Raw genomic sequence first — 17894 nt, 5'->3', positions numbered from 1 at the left:
ACTGACTGCTCTTCCAGAGGTCTTGAGTTCAATTCCCAGCAACCACATGGTGGCTCACAACCATCTGTAATGAAATCTGATGCCCTCTTCTGGTGTGTCTGAGGACAGCTGCAGTGTACTCATAAATCAAATAAATAAAAAAAGAAAAAGAAAATGGCTTCTTTGGTAGACTATTAGCGCTTGAGTCTCTTTTAAAAAAAAAAAAAAAAAAAAGAACGGTCAGATTTCCAGGTGGGGATCCAATGTAAATCTTAAACCAACTGTTCACCACCCTTAAACTGAGGGCAGAAAACACGGTAGGCAAGCAACAAAACAGGCCCACAAAACAACGGCCCATGCTTCTCGGATTCCTCCCACACCTATGCTTCTACAATTCAGGTGGATATCAGTACTCACATAAGAATCAGTTATACCGGGGTTGGGATTTAGCTCAGTGGTAGAGCGCTTGCCTAGGAAGCACAAGGCCCTGGGTTCGGTCCCCAGCTCAAAAAAAGAACCAAAAAAAAAAAAAAAAAAGAATCAGTTATACCTACCAAAAGGAAAAATTCTAAAATTATACACTTTCTATATAACCTTTCAAACATTATGATTCAATGGCCTTGAAAGGTTATCATCTGAAAACTGAAAATGGCACTGTTTAAGACATTTCATCTGATATATTTACTAGTCTTTTTAGATCCAAAATGTACTGTCTTTATATACCTTCCTACCTTAGTTTGCCACCCCGACATCATGTAAGTTGTTACACTTCCATGTGCATTATGATTACCAGAGACCACAACTGTCATTTACCACAGACAGATACATACCAGGTCGGGAATCCAATACCACTCTTTGTATGATCATCACTTTATTTGTGCAATGGTTTCACAAGATTTCTATATAAAATAATTCCTGTAATTAGAAAAAAATTCATTAGAAAGATATAAAGTATTCAACTAAAAAATTAAAACTCCATTTGTGCTTCTGAGATTCTAAAAGGGGGTAAGAGAGATTGTTCAGTGGTCAAAAGCACTGTCTGCCCTTCCCCAGGAACCAAGGTTAGTTCCCGGCATGCACACGGCAGCGCCCAAGTCCAGTACTGGGCATCTGACCCCTCCTGTTCTCCTGCAGCACTGCATGCACACGGTACACAGACACAGACTGGGCAAAACGCCCATGCACACGAACTGAAAAAGAGCAGAACCTAACCTGTCAGTTTGCTCCTAAAGTAAACATTTGGCGAAAACAACTAAATCCAATTAGAATCCTTAGCTAATAGGATCAAGTTCACTGAAGACTGAAGGAGACAAAATGACTTGGTCTTGGGTAATCTGGGGACATCCATCTTCACACCATCAGGATTAAGTATTTTACTAAGGCAGAATTAAAAACAAAACAAAACCAAAAAAATCAAAACAAAACAAAAACCAGCATTTCATGTTCCACCAGAATCAGGCAGTCATTTAAGCTATAAATATAAAAAGCACTAATGGAGGAACCAGACGTACAGACGTACAGCTCGATAGTGAAGTACTTGCCTAACATATGTACAGCCAAGATGGAACCCCAGATTCCCCAAAACACAAGGACTTTAAGTGCTTGGTCAGCAGGATGGCTCAGTGGGTAGAGGCCCCTGATGCCAAGCTAATGACTAGAATTTGATCCCCAGGACCCACATGGTGAGAAGAACTGACTTCCACAAGTTGTCCTTTGATCTCCATATGGACCATGCATCCACATGGCCCTGACACCCACACGAGTTAAACTAAAAGTACTTTTAAACTACTGTTTAGTTGGACATGACGGTGCTCATCTTTAATACAGCACTCTGGGGAAAGAGGCTCTGTGAATTCAAGGCTACTCTGATCTACAGAGTGAGTTCCGGGCCAGTCAGAGCTCCACAGTGAGACAGTATTGCAAACAAAACAAAGCACCAAAAACAAAAACAAAACAAAAACACAAAAACCCTCTTTCAAAGGTTCTTTTGTGTAAGTGTGTGTTCTGAGTGTGTGTGCAGGTGCACATGTGTGCACATGTGGAAGCCAGAAGTTAACCTGGGATGTTGCTCCTAGGTGTCATCCCCTTGTTTAATTATTCACTGGTATGCAGCTAACCCATCAGGCTGCTGCTGGCCAGGGAGCCCCAGAGATCAAGATTCTCAGGTGCTAGAATTACAAAACAGCTTTTTGTTCTTTTACATTCTTATTGGGGGGTGGGGTGTGTTATATATACTGTGGTGTATGTGAAGAGGTCAGAGGTCATATACAAGTCATTTTTCTTCCTCCACACTCATGTTCTGGGGTTGAACTCAAGTCCGCTAGGCTCATAGCAAGCACCTTTATCAGGTAAGCCATCTTACTGGCCCATTGTGTGGATTCTGGAACCTAATTCAGGTCCTTAGGATTGCAAGGAACGTGCTTTTGCCAATTAAGTTCCCTCTGTCTGTCTCTGTCTGTGTGTGTGTGTGTGTGTGTGTGTGTGTGTGTGTGTGTGTGTACAGCTTAACTTTATTGATGGTATTAAGAGAGAGAGTGTTCCTAAGCCCCTCCTGTTATTATGGGAGTCTGGGATGGAATTGGGAGGAGATGCTCAGTGTTGGGGCCTGAGTTGGGATGGGGACTCCTCAGCAACTGAGGGCCTCTCTCTAGCTCTCAGTATCCTTGATGGGCTGGGGTGGGTGGTCCAGGGTTTCTTACTCCGTGGAGGCCATGTAGGCCATGAGGTCTACCACCCTGTTGCTGTAGCCGTTTTCACTGTCATACCAGGAAATGAACTTTACAAAGTTGTCATTGAGAGCAATGCCAGCCCCAGCATCAAAGGTGGAAGAGTGGGAGTTGCTATTGAAGTCGAGGGAGACAACTTGGTCCTCAGTATAGCCCAGGATACCCTTTAATGGGCCCTCGGACGCCTGCTTCACCACCTTCTTGATGTCATCATACTTGGCAGGTTTCTCCAGGTGGCATGTCAGATCCACAACGGATACATTGGGGGTAGGAACACGGAAGGCCATGCCAACGAGCTTCCCATTCAGCTCTGGGATGACCTTGCCCACAGCCTTGGCAGCACCAGTGGATGTAGGGATGATGTTCTGGGCTGCCCCATGGCCATCTTGCCACAGCTTTCCAGAGGGTCCATCCACAGTCTTCTGAGTGGCAGTGATGGCATGGACTGTGGTCATGACCCCTTCCACGATGCCAAAGTTGTCAATGGTGACCTTGGCCAGGGGGGCTAAGCAGTTGGTGGTGCAGGATGCATTGCTGACAATCTTGAGGGAGTTGTCATATTTCTCGTGGTTCACACCCATCACAACATGGGGGCATTGGCCAAAGGGGCAGAGATGATGACGCTTTTGGCCCCACCCTTCAAGTGAGCCCTAGCCTTCTCCATGGTGGTGAAGTTGCCAGAAGACTCCAGGACATACTCAGCACCAGCGTCACCCCATTTGATGTTAGCGGGATCTCGCTCCTGGAAGATGGTGATGGGCTTCCCGTTGATGACAAGCTTCCCATTCTCAGCCTTGACTGTGCCGTTGAACTTGCCATGGGTAGAGTCATACTGGAACATGTAGACTATGTAGTTGAGGTCAATGAAGGGGACATTGATGGCAACAATCTCCACTTTGCCAGATGCAGAGAAGGTAGCCCTGGTAATCAGGCACCCAATACGGCCAAATCCATTCACACTGACCTTCATCATCTTGTCTGTGGGACAAGAAGCAGAGCCTCCTGCCCCATTACTGTCTGCCTTGAGACAAGTGTTCCACTCAATAGTAGCCCATGCTAGCTGGGAACTCAGAGGCAATCCTCCTAACTCAGCTTCCCAAGTGTTGAGATTACAGGCCAAGCCACCATACCTAGCTCTTCAAAGGTTTATTTTATTCATTTATTAAAATGAATATTGTGCTGGCTAATTTAATGTCAATTTGACAAAGGCTAGTCATCTGAGAGCAGGGAGCCCCAACTGAGAAAATGTCTCCATAAGATTGGGCTATAGGCAAGCCTGTTAGACATTTTCCTAATGAGTGACTGATGGGTGGGCCCATCTCTGGGCTGGTGGTCCTGGGATCCATGATAATACAGACCAGTCAAGCCATGATGAGCAAGGTTGTAAGCAGTACCCTCCATGGCCTCTGAATCAGCTCCTGCCCCACATGAGTTCCTGTCCTCACTGCTTTTGATGATAAACTGTTATATGGAACTGTGGACAAAATGAGCCCTTTTCGTCATGTGTTTCATCATAGCAATAGTGACCGAAACTGAGACAGTTTGGCTGAGTCTAAATACATCAAAGGGCTAGAGAGGTGGCTCAGTGCTGCTCTCCCAGAGGACCTGGGTTTGATTCCAAATATCCTTATGATGGCTCACAGTCAACTCCAGCATCAAATGGTCCAATGATCTTCTCTAGTTTCCAAGGGAACCAAACATGAGCATGGTGCATAGACAAAAAACACCCATACATACAAAGTAAGAACAACACTCTTTAAAAATACGTCAAAGTGTGACCACGTTTTCTACAGCACTGTGGTTAAACTCAATGCCTTGTTCATAACACTGTCTTTAAAAAAATCATACTTATTTTGGGCTGAAAGTTAGTCGATTGTTTGACAAGGCTCAGCTTACAACTCAATATTTATGTTGAGACAGTCTGCCTATGTTGCCCAGGATGGCCTCCACCTTGCGGTCCTCCTGCCTCAGCATCCCATGTAGACAGGATTATAGGCACACACCATCACATCCATGTACATCAAAGCATTTTTACATCTTTAACTTACAGGAAATTCATGTAGAATAACTAAAAGTTAAGTAAAAGATTAATTTTTCAGAATTTATACTTTGAGCTAGCAAGTGAAGTCGACTGATTTTCAGTTCTGGCAAAGATCCCTTTGCTTCGTCAGTGCAAACAAAACCAAGCCCCTAATGTGCCCACATTAGTGTGGCCGTCAGTGAATCACCCAATGGTATTAGCCCCACCTCTGTGCTCATGTGTACACGCATGCTCAGTGGTGTACATACATCACAGTGCTCAGGGCAGGTCCAAGGACAACTTAGGGAACTGGTTCTCTTCTGTCACCTCGTGCGATGCAGGGATGGAACACAGGCCATCAGATCTTCCAGTGCCACCTCTACCCTCACAGCCTCTTCTCAGCCATTACCTCCATCTTATAAGGATGAGGCACCTGCAGCTTAGAGGGCTTAGCACTAAACTGGAGCGGTGGAGCCAATTCAAACCCATACTGACTGACTCTGCACAGCTGAACACTGTAACCTGACAGCCTGTAACCCCAGCACTGGGGACGCAGAGTCAGGGGATCTCTGTGTGTTCGAGAACAGCCTGGTTACCAGGACAGCTGAGCAACACAAAGAAACTTTGTCTCAAAAAAAAAAACAAAAAATAAATTTTCTATATAAGTTTAAGTTGATACCTTAATTTTTGTTTGTTTTTTTTTTTTTTTTTTTTTTCGGAGCTGGGACCGAACTCAGGGCCTTTGCATGCTAGGCAAGCGCTTTCTACCACTGAGCAAATCCCCAACCCGATAATTAATTTTTAATAGGAGAATAGGCTTTGCTGATTTTTCCTGTTCATTTGTGACTTCCTAGTCAGTATTTATATAGATATGAAAATTTACAGATAACTTTTTCAAAAACTCCATTTTTACTACTTGCAACAAAGTTAGACGTGAACACAATCAGTGTACCATACCCCTGAGTTCTGCACCCAAAGAGTCAACTATGGATTCAAAGTATGTTAAAAAAAAAAAAAGCCAGTGTAATGTCCGATAGTCAGAATCTCAACACCCAGGAGTATGAACCAAGAGGCCAGTGTGATCAAGCCAGCCTGGACTACACAGCGAGGCCCTATCTCAATCAGTCAATATTTTTAGAAGTATTAAAAGAGATACTCTCTGTACTGAACACCTACAGACTTTTAACAACATAGTGTAACAACTATTTACATTGTTGTTACAATTAACAATTAACATTGTTCATATTGTGTTGAGTATTGAAAGTAATCTAGAGAGGGCTTGAGGTTTACAGGAAACAGTGGAGATGATACGCTAATTAGACCATCTTATTTTAAGGAATTTGAACATCTGCAAATTTTGATGTCCATTGGTATACATAGGATCTTGAAACCAATCCCCAGTAGATGTGGAGAAATTATATCCATTATTAAAGTAACTTCATTTTACAAAGGAACTTGAGTATGATGTGTGCCCAAGATCACAGCACAGGTGAAGACAGGAGTGGGATTGAAAAGCACAGCTCTCACCAGACCTCATGGCTCCACACTTCCCATATTCCACCACTTCCTCCTCAAACAGGGCTTTGACGTCACAACTGGACCGCTACCCTGACTCTCCTGCAGGCACTCACCGCTCCAGAGGAACTATCCCACTTTTCCTGTTTATTTCTTTTTGTTTGCAGTCAGGGTCTCATTATATAGGCCTGGCTGTCCTGGAACTCACCATGTAGACCAAGCTGGCCTCCAACTCACAGAGTACTGGGTTTAAAGACTTGCACCACCACACCCAGCCCCAATTCTGTTCTTAATCAATTATTAAGAACGGACTGGAGAGATGGCTCAGCTATTAAGAGCCCTTGCTGCTCTTGCATAGGACATGGGTCAGTTCCAAACTCTCACACGGTTGCTCCACTATTTACAACTCCAATTCCAGAGGACCATTGCCCTCTTCCGGCCTCCTTGGGCACTACACATGCATTTGAGGCACAAACATGGCAGCAAACATACTGGCATGTAAGTTTTCTAAAAATGATGTGTTTCAGCCTGGAGCTTCAGCCTGGTAGGGCACTTGTCTGGTATGTATGAGGTCCTGGGCTTGAAACCTGGGACGCAGAGAGGTAAGAAAACCGATGCTGGTAACGTTTAGTAAGACAGGATGAGGAATACTGAAGCATCCGGCTCCCTTAGTTTCTCTAGCATACATACTGATTATCTCACGGATGGAGGCAGAAACGGCTAGTTGCTCCCAATTTCACTCTTCCTTTGGGATACAATTCATCAGGGTAAAATACTCTCCAGCCTTCCTTTAAAGCAAATCCCATTTCCATCCCATGTCACTCAAAAGTTTCTCTGGCAACATAAATACCAGCTAACAGTAATTATGTAGTAAGTGATTAGTAACAGAAGCAACAGCACAGTAACTCCTTACCCTCAGACATTCAGAATAAGTCGCCCTGCCCAGTGCCTGCAGATGTTTCTACAGCACACGACCAGACTGGGACTCAAGGCTCACACACCACACACCACACTCACACACCACACTTGGAGTCTCCCTGCTTTGCTTCTCCACTCTGTTGTCTGGACAACGTCCTGACTGGTTCCCCGGTGTAACCTGCCTTCTTCTTATATTCTCTTCTCTTATTTGGAAACGCTAGGTAGATTCAGAGGACCAAAGAGATTCAATTTCTCTCTTTCCCCAACTATTGGGGATTGCACCCAGACCCCGGCAAGTGCTTCAGCTTGGGAGGAGGGGGAGAGGGAGGAAGGACAGGGTGGGGTGGGAATCTTTTTTTTTTTTTTAAAGATTTATTTATTTAATATATATGAGTACAGTCACTATCTTCAGACACACCAGAAGAGGGCATCATATCTCATTACAGATGGTTGTGAGCCACCAAGTGGTTGCTAGGATTTGAACTCAGGACCTCTGGAAGAGCAGTCAGTGCTCTTAACCGCTGAGCCATCTCTCCAGCCCTGGGGTGGGAATCTTTAAAGGCAGTGCTGTTACATCTTATTTCCTCACATCATTTAGTGCAGGGAACTTTTATTTTTCTTTTTGAGATGTGGCTGCTGGGCGCTCAGATTCCTGAGTTCCAGCTCATCCCTTGCCACACCCTCCTACTGGGTACAGACTCCAGGTACATCTCATTACGCCCAGCCAGAGACATCTTCTATGGAATCACCACATATAGAAATCACATACAAATTAAAAAGCAAGTTTATTCAGCTACAGTAGCAGACTGACCTCGAGTGGTTATTAACAGAACTGTGATGGCTAAATTTTCAAAGGACTGTTGCCAAACTGAGTTTCTTTTCCTGTTGCTGTAAGAAAATACCTGACAAGAGCAACTGAAGGGAGACATGGGTGGTTTTGGCTCAGGATTTAAGGGTACAGTCGTCACAGGGAAGTCACGCCAGTCACACCGCAGAACAGCCAATGCTGGTGTTCAACTAGCTTTGCCCTTTTTATTCAGCCCAGGGCCCAAACCTAAGAAATCGTACCACCCGACCGTGGGGTGAGTCTTCCCACCTCAGTTAACTTAGAATGAAGTCAACTCCTCACAGGTATGCCGTGAAGCTTGTCTACTCAGTGATTCTCGATCCTGTCGAGTTGACAATCAGTGTCAGGCATCACCCAGTCAAGTTCCTTATCTGTTCTCTACTTTCACCATTATGCCTTACTACACATGCGTAACAGAGCCAAGTATGATGCCTCCCACCTGTACTCCAGAACCTGGGAGGTAGAGGCAAGAGGGCGGGGTTCAAAGCCAGCCTCAGCTGCATAACAAAATTCAAGGCCAGCCTGGTGTATGAGAGATCTTATCTCAAATAAAAAAAAAAAAAAACATAACACAGTATAATAAAGTGATATATGCCTGTAATCCCAGCATTCCAGAAGCTGAGGCATGGGGATCTCAAGCTGAGGGCCAGCCTAGACTACACGGGAGATCACATGTACAGAAAGAAAGATCTAAGGCTTAGCTTAGGATGTAGCTCAGCGGTGGCAAAGCACTCTGCTAACCCTGTACCACAGAAAGAAATGAAGAGGATACACCAGGTCTGCCTAAACACCACTTCTCATCCTGAAAAGGATGCTACCATAGCCCCCACTTCTGTTTGAAATCAGAACTCTCCACGTGCCAAACACAACTGATTAATTAATGACAACTGCAGTGTCCCTCGACAACACAATAATCAACACACTCGAATCGCTCAGAATCGCTCAGCATCGCCCCGGGTTGAAACCCAGCACCACAGAAACAAAAACCTTGACTTACTCACAGGTTTTCCTTCTAGAATAAGACAGATCACATTCAAGACCTGAAGGGCAGTTGGGTTAGGAGGCATCACAATCAAGGCAGAGCTGACCTCAGCAAATCCCATTTGCTGTTAAATGAAAGTGGGTTTCTAACTGATGCTACCATTCCAAAATACCACTGAAAGAAAGGTCTGGTTCAATGATAAAAATATGCCTTAAACGTCTGTGTAGCCGCCTAATGTAAGGAGAGGCTCACTGAACTCACAAGGGCAGAGAACGACTTCGGTTTCTAGCCAAGTGGGACAGATTATCTCTCCGAATGTTTCTAGGGGCCCCAAAAGTGGGTGACTGAGTTTACTTGCTCTGGCATAGTAGCATACATTTGTAATCCCAGTTATTGGGTGGAGTACAGATGGCAAATTCAAGGCCAACCTGGCAAATTAGTGAGAACCTGTCTCAAAATAAAAATGAAAAAAAAAAAAATAGACTGGCAATAGCTCAGTAGTAAAAACCACTTGGCCCAGCATGCATGGGGGAGGGAGGAGAAGATGATCTTGAGTTCAATTCCCAATACAGAAGAAAATAATGGTATGTTAATTCGCTTGCTTAAATACAACTCCCTCCTCTACCACTACCGCTATGAAGTTGCAAACATTCTCGTCTTTTCACAGACGCTATAAACGGGGTGAATGACTTGTCCAAGGTCGCACAACTTGTCCCGGATACCTTTTAATAAAATACGCCTCGTGTTGATCCTTATTTTGTCCAACCATTCTGCCACAAAGGACTCTGCTGACCTTCCCTCTGCCATCTATGCCACCGTGTGGGGATTCCTACCTGGCCCTTCCCTTCCTCAGAAACCCAACCTTCTTCTATGGCTCCTGTTACTAACCACTTTCACAGAAATTACTAGTAAGCTGCCCAGAATTTCAAAGCGACTTCCTAGATCCTCAGCACCAAGGGGATTAAAAAGGCGCGTCGGCTTTTTAACACGACTTAAGTATACCCCTAAGCGTGGCACACAGTAGGTACTCAAAAGATGTTTAAATCTGAAGCACCTCAAACACAATCGCACCCGAACTTCAGGCTGTTTACCCTAAAAATTCTTAAAAAACGGAGAGCACCTGTTACTGGGCATTCCCTAGTCTATGTCCCAAGCTATACCGCCGGTGTCGCCGGGAGCTCGACGAGGACGCCCACAGGTCACCCTGGCTCGAAACTTCCTCCTTTACTGCGGGCTTCATCCAGCTTCCGGTGCCCGGATACAGTGGCCCCCTGCGTGTCTGTCAGCTTGAGATCTCGCGGGATTTGATGAACAGCAAAGGGTCCGGCTGGCTGCACGACCTTAGCCCTAGAACCACACTGCGCAAGCGCAGGACTGAGCCTTTCTCCTTGTCCTCCCCTAGGGCGGAGATTTTGAAGTTTAGATGCATGCGATCCTTTGGTCCCCAAGGTTCGTAAGAGTGAAGAAACACAGAATACATATCCATAAGTTAACGTCTTTGGGGCTCCGCGGCCGTTCCTGCCAGGACCCAGAGAGCAAATTGTTTAACCAGTGACTTGGGGGGTCAAGTCGCCTAGGTCTTCTCCCCCCCCCCCCCGCCTTCTCCCCCTTCCCCCGGCAAGGTCTAGGCAGGCGCTCTGACACTGACCTACAGTCCCAGCCTTTAGGAGAAACTTTATTCACGTTAGATTCTCTGAGTCTTAGGTTGGGAAATTACAGTGAGAGAAATAGCATCAAGTCTAACCCTTGCTTTGTAGGTGAGGAAGCTGAGACCTAGAGGACTAAGGCAGTGGTTTTCAACCTTCCTCATGCTGCGACCCTTTAATATAGTTCCTCATGTTGTGGTGACCTCCAACCATAAAGTTATTTTCATTGTTACTTCATAACTGTAAGTTTGCTACTGCTATAAGCCGTGATGAAAATATATTTTCCGATGGTCTCAGGAGAGAGACCCCAAGAGGCTAGAAACCCACAGGGTGAGAACCACCGGACTAGTCACTATAGGGTGTGGTCATGCCAAATTCCTTTCAGTGAGTTAAGGATAATGCTAAAGTTACAAACTCTCCCTGGACTGCTGGCCCAAGCCCTTTAGTTTCTCTCTCTCTCTCTCTCTCTCTCTCTCTCTCTCTCTCTCTCTCTCTCTCTCTCTCTCTCTCCCCCATCCTCCCTCCCCCTTCCCCCTGCCTTTCTCTCTCTTCAATTCCTTAAAAATGTTTTACACAATGTGTATTGATTTTTCAGCTTAATCATTAAGGTTCTTTTCACCAACAGTACTGGACTGAGTAAGGTTTGTTTCTAGAATAACTCGCCAGGAGCTGCAAACCCTAACGGACTGAATCAGGCGGCCGTAGGAGTATTTCAGCAAGAGCTAATCGCAGCTCTAACACTGGTATAGACAGTAGCTGAAAAATACCAGTACCGCCAGTAAATGGGCAGCCATCAAATGGACTGGAGCCCCAGGTAGCAGAACATCTGAACATCTTTTCACTTCATCTGGAAAACCTGAGGAATGGGGTAGGAGAATGCTATCACTTTCCAAATACTTTTCAGCAGGATCTGCTCTCTCGGTGGTCAGATGGGTGAACCAGAGAAAAAGGAAATGCTCAAATACAATGAAAGTGATAGTGGAAAACAACAGGGAATATAGATTACGTCTAAAACTCAAAGAGAAGAAACTTACTTTGGGCTCTTTTTGATGTGAAGTCCCCTTTTTTCCCTAGAATGAGTTCCAGGTCTTAGATGTTCAAAAACTGAATGAGAGACTTCAAGTATATTTATCTTCCTCCCTTCTAAATTTTCTCTTCACACTAAGGGTCACTATTGTTTGTACCATGCTTAATTTGAGTTATACCATGCATTATATGAGGGTTTTTTTTCCCTGCTTTTTGGTGTGGTGTAGTGTGGTGTGGTATAGTGTGATGTGTGTTGTGTTGTGTTGTGTTGTGTTGTGGTTTGGTTTCATTTGGTTTGGTTTGCATCGGTTTGACCTGGGTATCCTGGAACTCATTTTGTAGGCCAGGCTGGCCTAGATTCACAGAGATCCACCTGCCTCTTCCCTCTGAATGCTGGGATTGAAGGTGCGTGCCAGCACCAGCTTTGATTTTATTTTCTAGGTTACTGTATCACTGTCCCTCCCATTCTACTAATGTGGAAATGGAGGTAAATCACTTAAGCACCAAGACTAAGGAACTAGTGAGTAAAGGAACAAGTCCCCAGAGGAGACCAAATACCTCCTTCTGTTTCTGTCTTTGCTGTAAGTTTGGAGTCCCCTTTCCTTCCTTCTCTGTAAATCTTTGTGCTGCTTCTCATCCTTTAACCAGTGCCAGAGATAAATGTTTCCCAGGCTTAACTAGAGGGACAGAGGTGTCGACTTTCTCATCTCAACCTAATGCAAAGTAACTGTGGTATTTATATATTGTGCTGCTCCAGCATTCCTACTGAATATAGACATTTAAATGATATGTTTACATAATCATTTGCTAAATGACCTTTTAAACTAAAATGACTTCATTTGAATTCCTGTGTAATCACCTCTTTCAGATTGCAAATTGCCCAGGAGGAAGAATTGAAGTGTGTTCAGCCTTCTTAATACATAGCCACTCCATGCATCATCAGAGATAATTTGATGCTAAACAAATACATTTTCATGGAAGTGACAATTGTTCATGATGGCAAACTCAAACATGTGTTCTAAAGAAATAATACAAGTAGGAGGTAAAAACCACACCTGTCTCTCCAGGTCTGAAATACAATCGGGGTTCTCCCTCCCAGCGCCCGCTGGTTAGATCTGTCCTAGAAGGTACCCAATAAGTGTCAGTTGTATAATAGTCATAGGAACTATGTCAGAACAATTACGTGCTGCTAGCTGGCAGGAGGTGGCTCAGTGCTTAAAGTACTTGCTATGTAAGTGTGGAGACCAGAGCTCAGACCCCCAGAACGCACATAATGCTAGGTAGGTCCCACAGGCAAAAACAGAGGATCACCAGACCAAGCTGACTGTGGAAACTAGCTCTACTGGTGAGCTTTGAGTTCCGCTGAGACACCTCCCTCAGTGAATAAGGTAAAAGAGAGACTAAGAATGATCCCTGACATCAACCTTGGGCCAGCAACACACATATATGCCTACACACAAAAAAAAATTTTTAAATAGGAATAGGAAAAAAAAACATATATGCATGTGCTAGGGAACTCAGCATGGTGGCCCACACCTGTAATCCCAGCATTCTGGAAGCCGAAGGAGGAGGATTGCAAGTCTGAGGCATTGTGACCTATACAGTGAGACTCTCTCTAGGAATAGGAAATCCCACAGATAATATGTTTAGGGTTTTTTTTTTTAAATAGAGATATAATTAACATATCTAAATTCAACATTTATTTATTTTCTATGTTTGAGTGTCTTGCCTGCATGACTGTCTGTGCACGGCATGCATACCTGGTGCCTTCAGAGGTCAGAAGAGGATCTTAGATCACCTGGAACTAGGGTTATGGATGTTGTAAACCTCCGTGTGGGTGCTGGAAAACAAACTGGGAAAAACCCCTCTGCAAGACCAGCAAGTGTTTTTTCCTGCTGAGCCATTTCTCCAGCACAAGCTCAACATGCCGTGCAATCTAGCAATCTTTAGAATATTAAAAAGGTTGCGTTACCATCCACATTTTCTAATCGTATAATATACTTTCTATCACTATCCATCAGCAAGCACCTTCTCCAGTTCCTGGCAACCACTGATCTACTTTCTGTCTATGTGGACTGACTTTCACTGAACATTTTATATAAATCGGATCGTACATTGTCTTAGAGTCGCTTTTTTTATTGTTGCATGAGCTTGATACGGCATTAGTTGAAAACATGCTGTAATGCAATTCTGAATTCAGGTCTAAGTGTACATTCTTAATCAAGTTGAGAATTTGTGAAAAATAATTTATTTTAAATATTTTTATTTTTGTTCCATGTATTGGAGCCTCTTAAGCTCAAGTTGCAGATGGTTGTGAGCCATGTGGGTGCTGGGAGTGGAACAAACGGTTCACCAAAGCAGCAGCGAGTGTTAACTGCTGCCATCTCCGGAGCCCCAGAAAAATAAGTGGTTTTATTTGTTTGTTGTGTTTCATTTTATTTTGTTTTTGGAGGCAGGGTCTCACTCTGTAGCTCTGGCTGTCCTGGAACTCACTCTGTAGACCAGGCTGGCCTCAAACCACAGACATCAGACACCATGTGGAAATCAGGAAAAAGGGGGTGGGGATTTAGCTCAGTGGTAGAGCGCTTGCCTAGTAAGTGCAAGGCCCTGGGTTCGGTCCTCAGCTCTGGAAAGAAGAAGAAGGAGGAGGAGGAGGAGGAGGAGGAGGAGGAGGAGGAGGAGCAGCAGGAGAAGGAGGAGGAGGAGGAGGAGGAGAAGGGGCAGGAGGAGGAGGAGGAGGAGGAGGAGAGCAGGAGGAGGAAGAAGAAGAAGAAGAAGAAGAAGAAGAAGAAGAAGAAGAAGAAGAAGAAGAAGAAGAAGAAGAAGGGCAAAGAAGAAGAAGAAGAAGAAGAAGGAGGAGGAGGAGGAGGAGGAGGAAATCAAGAAAAAATCATTTCTGTGGCAAGGTGCCTTCTCGGGGAAGCATACTCTGAGCAGAAGTTTATGTGCTGGCTGTTTATTAGGGATATTCAAGATCCACACTCATGGAAGGAAGGAGCAAGAAGAACTGGGTTAAAGTAGCAGTTGAAATTCACAGGAAGCCCACGCCATGGGTGCTTAGAACTGAAGTGTGCAGAATTGGGCCTGAAGTCTCCCAGAGTGCTTTCAGTCACAGTCATTTTTTAAAGATTTATTAATTTACTTATTTATTTACTTATTTAATGTATGTGAGCACACTGTCACTGTCTTCAGACACACCAGAAGAGGGCATCAGATCCCATTACAGATGGCTGTGAGCCACCATGTGGTTGCTGGGAATTGAACTCAGGACCTCTGGAAGAGCAGTCAGTGCTCTTAAAAGCTGAGACATCGCTCCAGCTCCAGTCACAGTCTTTATATATAATGAGTCTGATCATTTTATACTGTAATTCTCTCTCCCATACCTCCTAGTGCATTACATTAACAAGTTCCCTATCCCCATGTTATCATGTGTAAGTATATTCATTCACTTCTACTTCTGCCAGTAAAATTTAGCTCCACTAGCCTCTGTTTTGCTTACAATGTACACTAAGGGAATACAAAACTTGCCCTTAAAAATCCAAAGTCAATGCCAGGGAGTGGTGGTTTACACCTTTAATCCCAGCATTACAGAGACAGAGGCAGGCAAATCTCTAGGTTCAAGGCCAGCCTGGTCTACAAAGTGAGTTTCAAGACAGCCAGGTCTACTCAGAGAAACCCCATCTAAGAAAAAAAAATAAAGGTTTAGGCTAGACATGGTAGCTACAGCTTTAATCCCGGCACTCTGGAGGCAGAGACTGTTAGATTTCTGTGAGTTTAAAGCCTGCCTGGTCTACAGAGAGCTCCAAGACAGCCAAGGATACACAGAGAAACATTGTCTCAAAAACAAACAAACAAAAAACAAACAAAAAAGACTATACAAGTTCTTACTATGTAGCTAGTTGGCCTAGAATTCACCCTGTAGACCAGTCTGGCCCCAAACTCTCAGAGATCTGCCAAGCCTCTGCCTCTGAAATTAAAAGGGGAACAAAGGGGGTGCATTGTGTTATTACTATTGTTGCAAACAAATCACCCTCAAACTTGGTGTCTTAAAACATGAACATTTATTACTTAGAGCTGTTATAGGCAGAGAAGTGGTGGCACACATCTTTAATCCCAGCACTCAGGACGCTGAGACAGGTGGATCTCTCTGAGTTCGAGGCCAATGGGGGCTACACGGAGAAGCACTGTCTCAAAAAAAAAAACCAACCAAACAAACAAAAAACCATCCTATAAGTGCAGCTGCAGCATGGGCAGGGCATGAGCCTTCTTTGCATGTGTTCACTCTCCACAATTTGCAGGCTCCGTGCCCCAACTGTAACCTCTAGATCCAGCCCTTTGACCCTCTTTTGCTAGCCTGCCTGTGAGAAACAACTTTGGTTGACACTATCCAAGCGCAGACATTGCTCTGACTTCTAAGTCCTACTTCCTTCCACTGCAGAAGGGCTGCCTGTTCTTACGGCTCACCCTACACTGGCAGAACTTTCACATGCTGACTTGGGGTGAGGTAGGAGGGAAGTAGGTACAGGCAGAACACCTCACGTTCCTCCGATTCTCCTGCAGGAGCCCAGCAGTTTTCAGGCATAAAGTCTTCTCAAACTGTTTACTCCTTGTGGTCTAGCACAAGATGGTTAATCAGGAGAAACTTGTCCATCTTTATAATTTTGATTTTCTTTGCTTTTTAAGGAATTAGATTTGTCAATCTCCTCAGTTGGCCATAATCAGGAGATTAACTAAGTATTTATTTGAGGTTTTTGAGGTGTACCCAAGTGGGATATGTTGGTGCACACCTCTCTTTGGGAGGCAAAGGCAGAGGGATCTCTGTGAGTTTGAGGCCAGCCTGGCCTATACAGTGAGCTCCAGTTCAGCAAAGGCTACATAATGAGAAAATCTGTTTCAAATAACCAAAAAATGTATATCCTATGAGATACTGTCTGCAAAGATTTAAAAAAAAAAATGAGAAAGCGTCTCTGAATTCAACCCCAACAATTCAGAAAAGAGAGCGCTGGATGGCACAAGGCTGGGCGGAGGGCTTTGCAGATTTTTGAACTCTTATTCAAGAAAGTGAAATAAAACCCACACCAAATGTCAAGTTGCATGGAAATTTATTTAAAACAACACAATAGAAAAGATCAGAAAATACGACCAGGGAGCAGTAGAGGATACTTAAGGGCATTCTTTTATTAAGTCAAGAAAAAGGCTGGGGAGATGGCTCAGTGATTGAGAGGGCCTGGGTGCAGTTCCCAGCAGCCTCCCAGCAGTTCACCCTGGGAACTCCAGTTCCAGGGGATCTGACGCCTTCACACGCAGGCAAAACATCAATGCACATAAAATTAAAATAAATGAATAACTTTTTAAAAAGTGATGAGAAGGAGTTTAGTTGCTAATGGATGTGATGAGGGTGGTTCTCTGTTTTGATTAATAGACTAGGTTTTATAATCATTTTCCTAATATGCATGGCCTTACCCATAATGTTTCAGACTTTATGCATAGACACAAGTTAATGAATAGTAGATTCTCCCTAAAAGTTTACGTGAGGGCGTAGTTTTGTCTTACTGCACAGCATCCCAAACCAGTCTGGATCACTCCCCTGCCATGGACCATGGACCAGAATGTATGGAAATATATTTGAACAGAAATAGCCTACATTTTGATTGTCATTACGGGCAGAAAAACATACTATTGTTCAGGAAGGTGTAGTCTGATGCAGGCACCTATGTGAGATTCTAGGTTTGGTGTTCAGAGAGGAGTGTGTGTGTGTGTGTGTGTGTGTGTGTGTGTGGTGTGCATGTGTGGTGTGTGTATGTACTGTGTGTATGTGGTGTATGTATGTGTGTGTGGTGTGTGTGGTGTGTGTATGGTATGTGTATGTGTGTGTGTGTGTGTGTGTGTGTGTGGTGTGGTATATGTGGTGTGTGTGTGTGTGGTGTGTGTGTGTATGTGTGTGTGTGTGTGTGTGTGTGTGTGTGTGTGTGTGTGTGTGTGTGTGTGTGTGGTGTGTGTGTGTGGTGTGTGGTGTGTGTGTATGTGTGTGTGGTGTGTGTGTGTGTGTGTGTGTGTGTGTGTGTGTGTGTGTGTGTGTGTGTGTGTGTGTGTGTGTGTATGTGTGTGTGGTGTGTGTGTGTGGTGTGTGTGTATGTGTATGTGTGTGTGTCTGGTGTGTGTGTGTGTATGTGTGTGTATATATGTGTGTGTGTGTGTGTGTGTGGTGTGTGTGTATGTGTGTGTGTGGTGTGTA

At 44.4% G+C, this 17894-nt stretch overlaps 1 long non-coding RNA gene and 1 pseudogene across 1 annotated transcript; both read right to left on the bottom strand.

Moving 5' to 3' along the window:
- Nucleotides 1-808: 808 nt before the first annotated feature.
- LOC116905266 lies at nt 809-10313 on the bottom strand. Its single transcript, XR_004388509.1, has 2 exons — nt 10148-10313; nt 809-894 (listed from the first exon to the last, which is right to left on the bottom strand). It is a non-coding gene; the product is annotated as an uncharacterized LOC116905266 (long non-coding RNA).
- Nucleotides 2675-3764, bottom strand: LOC116905265 (annotated as a pseudogene).
- Nucleotides 10314-17894: the final 7581 nt, after the last annotated feature.

The sequence above is a fragment of the Rattus rattus genome, chromosome 7, assembly GCF_011064425.1.
Source record: "Rattus rattus isolate New Zealand chromosome 7, Rrattus_CSIRO_v1, whole genome shotgun sequence".
In the NCBI taxonomy this organism is placed as follows: domain Eukaryota; kingdom Metazoa; phylum Chordata; class Mammalia; order Rodentia; family Muridae; genus Rattus; species Rattus rattus.
Note: the sequence above shows the minus strand (reverse complement) of the source record. Positions and strands in the feature narration are given on the sequence as shown.